This window comes from Podarcis erhardii, assembly GCF_964252035.2.
Source record: "Podarcis erhardii genome assembly, chromosome: 5".
In the NCBI taxonomy this organism is placed as follows: Eukaryota; Metazoa; Chordata; class Lepidosauria; order Squamata; family Lacertidae; genus Podarcis; species Podarcis erhardii.
Genome location: NC_138509.1, coordinates 4,917,640 through 4,928,782, shown reverse-complemented (window position 1 = coordinate 4,928,782; position 11,143 = coordinate 4,917,640). Strand labels below are relative to the sequence as shown.

Below are 11,143 nucleotides of genomic sequence, written 5' to 3'. Positions count from 1 at the left end.
CAGGGAAGTCCGAGTGCAACAGGTTAGTCAGAGAGTAAGAGAACTCTGAAGGATATTGGTTTTGCTCACAAGCAGCGGCGTAGCGTGGGTTGTCAGCACCCGGGGCAAGGCAAGTCATTTGTGCCCCCTAACCCGGGGCAAGGCAAGTCATTTGTGCCCCCTAACCCGGGGCAAGGCAAGTCATTTGCGCCCCCTAACCCGGGGCAAGGCAAGTCATTTGCGCCCCCTAACCCGGGGCAAGGCAAGTCATTTGCGCCCCCTAACCCGGGGCAAGGCAAGTCATTTGCGCCCCCTAACCCGGGGCAAGGCAAGTCATTTGCGCCCCCTAACCCGGGTCAAGGCAAGTCATTTGTGCCCCCTAACCCGGGGCAAGGCAAGTCATTTGTGCCCCCTAACCCGGGGCAAGGCAAGTCATTTGCGCCCCCTAACCCGGGGCAAGGCAAGTCATTTGCGCCCCCTAACCCGGGGCAAGGCAAGTCATTTGCGCCCCCTAACCCGGGGCAAGGCAAGTCATTTGCGCCCCCTAACCCGGGGCAAGGCAAGTCATTTGCGCCCCCTAACCCGGGTCAAGGCAAGTCATTTGCGCCCCCTAACCCAGGTCAAGGCAAGTCATTTGCGCCCCCTAACCCGGGTCAAGGCAAGTCATTTGCGCCCCCTAACCCGGGGCAAGGCAAGTCATTTGCGCCCCTAACCCCTAACCTGCCGCCGCTGCCAGCTTCTTCTTGCTGCTGCCTGGGCTGGGGTATTTACGGTAAGGTAGCCACAGCGGCGGCAGCGGGTCCGTGTCAGGTGATCTGAGGCGAGTTGCCGCTGGCGCTGCCGCCCAAACCACGCCGGCCGCTTGCCCGGAGGAGGAGGAGGGCAGAGAGGCGAGGAAAATGCAACATGGTCCAGCAGCTGCAGCAGCGGCGGCGGTGGCGGGGCTGTGAGGAGGGGCTGCCTGGTGCGCCCTCCGCGGCCCTGATGCGTGGAGACTGCGGCGAGCGCTGAGAGCCGCTGCCTGCCGGACGCCTTCAGCCCAGACACACGCACAGCTCGTTGGTTCCGCGAGACATGGGGCTCTGCTACAGCCTGCGCCCGAGGCTCTTCGGCGACTCCGGAGGTGGCGAGCGCGCCCCCCCAGATGTTGCGCCCGGTGCGGCCGGCCCCCCTGGACCCCCCACGCTATGCCACTGCTCACAAGGAAAGGTGCTTTCTGTTGGAAGAACTAGCAGTGAAATTATAAATCCCAGGTCGTATAGAATCAGAGAACGGTCAAACAGAATGGTGTTCTTGATGTTTAGTTCGAATCTCCTTTCTTGTAACTTGAAGCCATGGGTCTGAGTCCCGCCCTCCGGAGCAGGAGAAGACAAGCTTGCTCCCTCTTCCATGTAACAGCCCTTGAGATATTTGAAGATGGATATCATATCTCCTCTTTTCCAGACTAGGCATCCCAAAGTCCCCCATAAAGCTTGGTTTCCATATGACTACAATTATGAGGAAAGATTGACGGGTTTATAGTTAGCCTGTCAGATATATTAATATTGTTACCCCTCATATTTTTTTTGCCCCACTTGTAAAGGAGGGTGGAAATTTGCATGTCACATAAAATATATGCAAATATTATGCAAATTTGTGTCTTCTTTGGCAGCAGATGGCTCAATCTACATACAGGCCCAGAAAATACTTTTTTTGCGTAAGGAAATTTGTTTTTAAAAATCACCACTATCCTCCCCTCTGGATCCAAGATTGTCTATCCAATCTCTTTTCATGGATTATGTGTATTTTCTGGTGCAATCTCAAATCTAATCAATAGCCAATTATTGTTGCTTATCTTGTCCTTTATGTAATATTACAGCCTTAAAAACACACAGATTGTCAGCTTGACATTGAAGCTACTGAAAGCTGCCCAATATAGACAGGTTGTCATCCTTTAGGTCTAAGCCCACTCTGCTGAAATTCATGGGAGCTGCACAAAAACATTATTGCACTCCCACTTAGCCAGGCACAATCCATCTTTCTTTTAACCCATGTTTCTATTGCACAGAGTGATCTTAAGTGGATGGTGTATCCAAAATGTTTTTAATGTACTGTACATCCTACATGGTCTTGCTTGTTTACCAAAATGTGGACCCCACATAAGAAGCAAACGTTAGGACAGATTTTATATAGCTTGGTATAAATATGGTTTGTTACCAATCACGGTGCCTTTTTTTGACCACCTGTCAATGCCTTTGATGTCAAAGTCATGTTTGCCAAGCACATAGCAGTGGCTGCTGCAATACAAAAGGGGTGTAAGCCACAATCACCAGAGTTGCTACCCACAGCCACCAAGAACACCAGAAAAAATGGGAATTGTGTAAGAGGGAAGTGGTCTTTATGCACACTATATGGTGTTAGTGTTTCAGGGTTTGTGGGCTCATGAGTGAAGGGCATATTTAATGGGCTTTTTGAAAAGTGGCAAGGTAACCACTCTCCCCTCCCACATTCCTGACTGAAAACATCCCTGTGCAGCAGGGCTGGCCTGGCCATAAGGTAGACTGAAGCAACTGCCTCAGGCAGCAGAATCCTGCAGGGCAGGCCTCAGGTGGCAAAACAGGACAGGCGCTCCTGCTGTAGCATCAGACACAAAGCTTGGCTCGTGCTTGTCATGGCGAGCAAGGAGCTCCAAAAGGTATCTCTAGCAGCGAGAGTTTTCCTTGCCCTTGGGTCTCTTCTTGCTCAGCCCTTCAGAGTGCTCGGTTCTTATGACGATTTGCTGTTACAGGAGCTCTCTCTCTGTTTAGAAAAATGTCACAGGGCAGAACTCATCTCCTACCTCCCTTTTAGTCTTTGACTTCGAGGGTAACCAATGCCACTCAGCCATTTTAATACAATTTTATTCAGAGCTGATTTACATAGAGAAGAACAATGCAGTTTAAAGATGAAATCCTTCAGGAATGTTCATTTGAAAATCTTTATTCCATTTTTTATGTATCAGATCTCTGAAATGTGATCATTTTTTCCCTGTTATTATCTTATAAAGTTTAGAAAATGTTTTTTTCTCCCCTTTCCCCACTAAATGTTCACATTGCCAGTTCTCTGCTAAAATTATAGTCCCCCCCCCCCCCATATATATTCCACAACAAAACTCTGTGCAAGTTGCTCCTTTAGCCAGGCGACTCGGTGGAGTCAGAGCAGAATCGGAGCCAGATGAGCAGTTGTGTTCAGTGTGCTCCACGCTTGGCAGAACGGTCTGCTCAGTTCCCTGTGCCAGAATATTTTGTATTGTCTGCAGAATCAAATGGCAACCCCTGAAGGTTTTCCAGAGGGTTTCTCAATAGTCCAGCTCAGACTCAGTCCAGGCCTATGACTGCTCTGGTTAATCTGAAAGACCAGACTAGGAGATGGAGGAGTTTTGTGACCCAAACCAACAGGGATTATTACATGTGTAGTAGTTCTCTGAACTGGCTCCTCTTCCTCATTCCCAGCTGAAATTCTCTCTGTGTCTCTTCTGAATGTGCAGGGCAGGGACAGATGACAAGAGGAGCACTTCTCCAAGAAAGCAAAAAACATAGACAACCAACTTTTCTCATTGAAGAAATACTGGGCATTGAGCATGTTGAGAGTGTGCCCTGCATGGCAGGGGGGAGTGAACCCAATAGCAAAGAGAGGGCTTAAGGAAATCTGTTGCTCTTTTGCAAGCCCCAACTAGAGCTTTAAGGAGAAAGAATGAAAAAGTTGGTGCAAAGAGAAAGAAAAGATTAATAGAGGGAGAAAAATATGTAAGAAAAGACTGAGGGGTAGGCCAGCTCAGGAGTAAAGGAAACACCCTCACTTTCATTTGTAGCTGGCTGAGCGAACCCAAAGAGTACTCATTAATGGTTCCTCATCACCTTGGGAAAAAGTGACTGTGGGGTGCCGCAGGGTTCTGTCCTGGGCCCAATGTTGTTCAGCCATTCTCTAAACGGCTTAGATGAAGGAATTGAGCTCGGTTTTATTAAATGCCCACTGTTTAAAATTTAGTCTGCTTTCCCACTGCCTCTTGGTGGTGCTCATCTGACAATGACAGTTATTAATAGGTGATTATCCAGACCACCTGCATAGCAGAATGAAGAATGCCAAAGACCTTTTATCTAATTTTAGATTTATTATGAAAGCGATTTAACAACAAAAATCATTACATGCTTCCTTTTGAGCTCTGACATAGAAACCAAGCTATTCATATACAGACGTGAAGAGAGATGTTGAGTTAATAAGGTACATGTACAACAACCATTTCAATGACAGTTTTGGGCGGTGTAGTTAAAATGTTGGTAAAGCTCAGACCATTAAAAAAAAAATATTCTAAGTACCAAACTTTATACATTTATTCACTATCGTTGTTCTAACCTACCATGATACAGTACCTGTGGAAAACAGCAATGTGTACATAATTTACACTGAAAATAAAGCTTAGAAGTACCAGCAGCATCTACAAAGGTTTTAATTCTGATTTTTATTCATGCCCAGTAATTGATAGGAACCCAGAAAAATGCATGTCCCAGTGGGACACCTTTTGTAAGGAGTAATGGACGTTCTTAATGTAAAGGTAAGGTAAAGGACCCCTGGACGGTTAAGTTCTTAATGTACCTTATTGAGACAAGGCATCAGTAAATTTTGCTTTGCCAGTGTAGCATCACTGGGTTGAGCTTCCTTGCATCTTTAGTGGATGAAGGCACGTGTAGCTTTTACAGGAAATAGGCTGGTACCCTCTTCAGTTTCGCATACCTGCCAATCATGAACAGTTTGGAACTGAAACTCAGAATAATGTTAACCTATTTTCTGCAACGAATCATTAACTGAAAGCCAACTGTGGAGACAGAGGAGGGAAGAGAGGTGTTGCAGGCCGCGCCAGAGTGGGGCCCCATTAATGCTATACAGTGGTACCTCAGGTTAAGAACTTAATTCGTTCCGGAGGTCCGTTCTTAACCTGAAACTGTTCTTAACGAGAGGCGTGCTTTCGCTAACGGGGCCTCTTGCTGTTGCTGCGCCGCCGGCACACGATTTCCGTTCTCATCCTGGGGCAAAGTTCTCAACTTGAGGTAACTCTTCCAGGTTAGCGGAGTTTGTAACCTGAAGCATTTGTAACCTGAGGCGTTTGTAACTCAAGGTATCTGTACCAGACAAACTAATCTACCTTTCCGGAAGGTACAACTGTACTTTTGTCATGAGTGAAGATTTGGGAACCTGCCAGATAGTTCTATTCCCACTGCAACTGTTCTGTGCAGATCTTTCCTGATGTTTCATTCTTTTTCTTTCTTCATTACTTCCTCACCCAATCTTAATAGCTGAAATTTGCCTTAACCTTCTGTTCTTCCAATGCATTTAGCCGAGTTCCCATTATCAGCCTTCTCTACAACATCCCACACGTCTGCTCACAATTGATGTGATGGCAACAAAGAACAGCTGCCAAGAGGGCATTGGACTGCCCCGAGGAAAACCCCTCCAGCCCATGGGCCCAACACTGTTTCAGAGACATTTCATTTGCCACTCCACTGGCAGCTTTAAATACATGTTAAACCCACTATTTTTAAGGCAAATTTATTATACTTCATAGTATAAACACCTATATCCTGAGGTAGCAACCTTACCTTGCCTCATGAAAGGAGAATCACCTAGAGTCAACAGCATAAGAAAATGCAATGTTAACATTTAGCTACATTTTATGCGACATGAACTAGGCTAAATCTCCTGAATGGTGTCCCTACTTAGCTGGTTCTACTGCTACCCAACCTGTGTTTTTCCCCCTTGCTCCCTTTTAGTACAACGCAATGGGCAATTTTTTGCAGATGTCTTAACAGATACAGTTGCCTGGGGTCTTTCTCCCTCAAGAAAGTGTTGTGGGGGAGCAAATTCTCATTCCAAAGAATTGTGTTGATTTCCAGGTCAGACTAGTTGATTCCATTTCACAGAATTTGCATAATTAAAAGAAATATTTACAAAGCACAGAAATGGGCAACTTAACTGGCCTTTGGCCTTTACAAGTCACATTTCAAAGAGATTTCTACCGAATGCTCACAGAAGTTTTGTCCGGTAAGAACTGTTACTATTGTACACAAATCAGAGTTATTGTGCTTTCTCAGGGTATTTCAGATAGAGGAGCTAATTTCTGGAATGGTGCAGGTGACATTTATGTTATTGCATGACCTATTTTCATTCCCCCATGTAGCCACAGATGATAGTATTTACTCCAGATCACTTCATCCCTCTGGGCACTCACTTCTGGTACTTGAAGAGGGACCAAAAATGGATTTGTGTAATTTTCATTATGCTGATTTTACTTGATCTTAAGTACTGAATCAGGAAACAATATTATGATCATTTATTAGATTTGTTTACTCTAGGTTGATTTTAACAAAATTTGTGTAGTTACATATGCACACACATTCAAACAGGTGCAATCCATTCAGTTTTAAGCCCACCTGATCACATCCTTCCCAACCCCTCAAAAAAACCCACCCCAAACTACCTAATCATTTCATCTTTAAAGTTAGGAAAGGAACCATCTTATTTCTGCCTTTCAAATATATGCACAATCCTATCACACTTCCTCAAAGTGCCCAAGGTGGCTGTCACTGTGACCTGGGAGTAAAAATACACATGGTGGTAGCAGCCCTGCAAGGAGGAAAGCGGAACGTGCCCCAGTGGCCTCCCCAAGTGCTTTTATCTTAGCTGAGCTCAATTCTGGTACAGTTGCTCAACCGTCCCACACATATAGAACTTTTCTCCCATCAGTATAGCGAAGAGTAATATTCAATGTCTATCACAATGAAGCATATATATCCAATGTCCTAAAATTTATTCCTCAGTGTAAAGTACAATATATGGAACACTATTTACATCACTAAAGTAGGAAAAAGTTAAAATATTTTCAGACTTTTTTATATATATAAAAAAAGCATGTTTCATGGATAATGGTTTCCTAATATGCAAATCAAGCCACCTTCCTCGTGGTACCAACATCTCCAGATATGCTCCAAAGAGTACTGTTAGTAAATGAATGAGAAATACAAGCCTTAAATAATGTTGTTTCTTGATTGTAGCCCTGACACTTGAATTACAATGCGGCAAAATATCTTATGAAGGTATTTGGAATTATTCTGGCATTTGTGTTGACAATTGTAAATATCTAAACTAATTAGAATACCTAAAAGGTATCTCTGTATGTACACGATATAATTGTTTATATATTACATGACATCAAGGATTTAAAAGCAGAATGGTACAAGCAGAATAAATAAAGGAAAGAGCAATTGTGAAGTGTAGGTACTCAGATAAACATGGTTTTGCTGAATAGTTTTGTCTTCCTGTGCATCTATCTACTTAAAGGACACCTACAACCCAAACAATGTTATTTTCAGTCTAATTTTGAAGATGGTTTTATTGCAATAAGAATTAGGGTTCCACTTCTGGTGTAGGCTGAAAATCTTATTTTTCTTTTCATGTGCTTAGAATGTTCTTCTTTTATACTGGATTACTTCTTAAAACATGCTTAAGGATTTACTTCTGAGGTTTGATTTGCACAAGACTCTTGTTTATATGGGGGGGGGGCACAGATCAAACCTCTGCACATACATGGGACCCCAGAGCAGACCCTGCTGTGAGAAAAGGCACATTTCTGTGTTTTTTGTACACAGCACCCAGTTCACTTTAAGGGGTTTAACGTGGGGGAGAGTGTGCAAGCCTGGAAACCGTGAGAAATACAGCTGTAACTAGGAAATGGCAAGTCTGGAGGGGGTGAGGAGAATAGAGCATCGGTGAGCTGCCTATCTATGCTTTCCTGAGTCACAAAACTGTGCTAATCTCAGATTGGCATGAATAAAGACAGAAATGGTGAAAGGTATGTCAAGAGTTAGGTGGCGCAGAGAAAAGAAATTGCGCCTTGTGTTGTTGCGGTCTACTCCTGGGACTGCTCTGGTTTTGCCCCACATACAGCTGAGGGACAAATGAAGAAGACTCGTCTGAGGGAATGTGGCTTGTGGAGATGAATTGTTAAGCAAAGGTGCACCGAAATACACTCAATGCATTGTGTTTTCAGAAAGCAATTCCTCATGAAATAAAGTTTTTAAAGCTAGCTTTCACCATTCTTTTCAGGAAAAAACTGAATTCAGATTATAGCGAGATCATAAAATGAATTAATCACTTATTTCTAAAATGATATATAATCAGTGAGCATTTGGGTGTGTGCTTTTGGGTTATTGATGTGTTACCATGATGGTGTGTGTATATAGTGTATGCACTGTGTCCGTTCTGAAATGGGAGCATGAGGGACACAAACCCATATTGTCAGTATGTATAGAATATCTGTGTGCAACCACACGCCCCCCTAAGGTGGCACTTAGTCTTTAAGGTGTAGGTGCTGAATAGACTGGTTATGGGGGTGTTTGAAAATCCTTTTGTCAATCTGATTCGGAACTATATTTTCCTGAAACAACGTCCATCCGTAACATGAACACACAAAACAGATTCCTGCCCCGAAGAACAGACAATCTGCACTGCACAATATCCTTACTTCATCCTTCAATTCCCCTCCCTACTTTTTGCGGTCGAACATAACATGGGAAGCATGAGACCATTCCTTAAAATATTCATCTAGATGTCAACTGAATTCACATGCAGTGTGACTTCTGATCACAAGGTAACATGGCTTTAGATGCACGACAGAAAAACTTTTAAAACTGGGCGTTGACTATACAATATTCCAGAAGAGAACGGGTCAAAAACGTCTGACTGTAGTGGTATAGGAATGTCGGTGAGGGAAAAATTTGATGCACGATTGTTGCAGAAATTAGGGTGAAAATTATATAGATTAAGAAAAAAACTATCCTGAAAGTTCTCATTTAGAATTGTATCTACCACCAGTATTTATGGCAATGATTTCCATGGCTGCATCAAAAGGGTGATGGCAGGTGTTAGCTTCTGAAATAACAGCTGGATTTGTTCTGAAAAACCAACAGAAGCAAAAATATTCAGGATGAATGTGTAGGATGAAAGCATATTTAAAAATGACTTAAATTGTTATTTCATATAGCGTTCTGTGCACAAACCCACAATTTTTAGTGTGCAGAAAAATCTGTGAGTATGGATATCAACTGTCTTCCAGCTTCCGAGTCTGCTAATCAATTAACCGTTTCCCGATAGCAGGACTTGATAATTAACAAAACAAGGAGTTGACTTCACCCTTCTTTGTTTGCCTCCTCCATGAGAGCTCCAAAGGGTGGAGACACAAGAATGGGCCTTTTCTGCAGTGGCTCCCCATCTGTGAGATGCTCTCCCAGGGAGGCTTGCCTGGCGCCTTCACTACATAATTTTAGGAGCCAGATAAAAACATTTCTCTATAATGTGGCCTTGGGCTCATTAACAATCTATGGTCTTTGAAATGTGTTTGTGGGAAGGGGGTTATTGGTTTGCTTCTGCTTTTGGTTTATGTATTTTGTGTTCTTATTTTGTATTTTTGTGTTATCAAGTTCAAGTACTTTATTACGGTCATAGACCAGCATAAACAAAACATATAGCATAAACAAAACATATACATAGATAGTATAACAGTATGAATCCAGGCGAATAATTATTAAATAAATAGGAGCTAGAACCAAACGTAGATTTAAACATATACATAGAGTACTTAATTAAGGATAGATAATGGGTCTAAAAATTTATAAGAAAGATTAAAAGATTAAAAGATCAGTTAACACAGCTATATGGGGTGGGCTTCAGAAGTGCGGATCTAATAATATGGGCCTTCAGTTTAGGATTGAATTGTAGCATAGATCATTATTCGTCAGATATCTATCATAGCAGCGCAATATCTGGTGACTGAATATGTGACTTCTGGGCTCTCTTCCTGTGAACCAGACCAAGTTTTTTGTGTTATGATAACTGCCCTGTTATCATTGGCTGAAGGGAGTATACAAATTTAATAAATAGTAACAATAATATTTTTAAAAGATAGCAATAAGTGCAGAGTGGAGGGAAGGCGAAGCTGAAAAATTAAGCGCTACAGGTTTCTTTTTTAAAAAATGGGCAAGATTCAAGCAAAAATAAATGTTTTGTCCTATTGTTTTAAATGTGAGAGCTACATATGTGCCTAATCCACAATAAACAATGGGACTTTCAAGTGCTTAGCATAGCTGCATTGTAATCCAATATTTGCAAATTTAGCAACCAACTTGTTAGGGCTTTTTATGAGGTCTCCACAAATTAATTTCTAATTGTTCTCTACAAATCAGTGAAACCATAAACCCAGCAAGAGCTTGCTCATTAAATAAGATCCAGGTATATTTTCAATTTAGATATAAGCTACGAATTTTATCTGCAAGTTGTAATTTGTAAAAATGCATTTTGTGTGTGTGTGTGTGTGTGTGTGTGTGTGTGACCAGCCGCTATTTCATTTATCCAATATAACTATTTCCAGGGTTGCATGTATTTGTGATAACAACAAAGTTATATTGAGCAAGAACTTTTGCGAACTTCTTTCTGCATCCTAAGATCAGAGAGGTTCTTCTAGCTGGGTGGGGAGGGCACAGCTGTCTATGTTGTATTTTTTTAAAAAAAACACCTGCATTGTTATTATTTTACTATTTTTAATTGTACGCTGCCTTGAGATGCTTGTGCAGATAGCTAACGAATTATTAACTATTATTTTTACTATTATTAACAGCTGTGTGAACAGTACCATTATATGCCAAGGCAATGTCCTGGTTCATACACTGTTACTGGCATGGATTTTCATCCATGAGGGCAAATTTTAATCAGTGAGCCTGAGAATTATAAAAGAGTCAGATGGCTTTCCCTTGTAACGAGGAACTGCTGGTTTCTGTGGTGTACAGTGGTGCCTCACAAGACGAAATTAATCCGTTCCGTGAGGCTATTCGTATAGCGGTTTTTTCGTCTTGCAAAGCAAACCCATTGACAGCTTAGCGGATTAGCGCTATTAGCAGTTTAGCGGCTTTTAGCGGATCAGCTGATAAGCCGCTTAGCGGCTTAGGAAAAGGGGGGGAAAGGGGGAAAAACCCGCAGGAACTCGCAAGACATTTTCGTCTTGCGAAGCAAGCCCATAGGGAAATTCGTTTTGCGAAGCGCCTCCAAAACGGAAAACCCTTTCGTCTAGTGGGTTTTCCGTCTTGCGAGGCGTTCGTCTTGC

At 42.7% G+C, this 11,143-nt stretch overlaps 2 long non-coding RNA genes across 2 annotated transcripts; one reads left to right on the top strand and one right to left on the bottom strand.

Annotated features, from left to right (window-relative positions):
- Positions 1–4,088: 4,088 nt before the first annotated feature.
- On the bottom strand, positions 4,089–6,697 carry LOC309342014. Its single transcript, XR_014156658.1, has 2 exons — positions 5,766–6,697; positions 4,089–5,712 (listed from the first exon to the last, which is right to left on the bottom strand). It is a non-coding gene; the product is annotated as an uncharacterized lncRNA (long non-coding RNA).
- A 10-nt stretch (positions 6,698–6,707) lies between these two features.
- LOC309342013 lies at positions 6,708–10,039 on the top strand. The gene is made up of 2 exons (XR_014156657.1): positions 6,708–9,448; positions 9,862–10,039. It is a non-coding gene; the product is annotated as an uncharacterized lncRNA (long non-coding RNA).
- Positions 10,040–11,143: the final 1,104 nt, after the last annotated feature.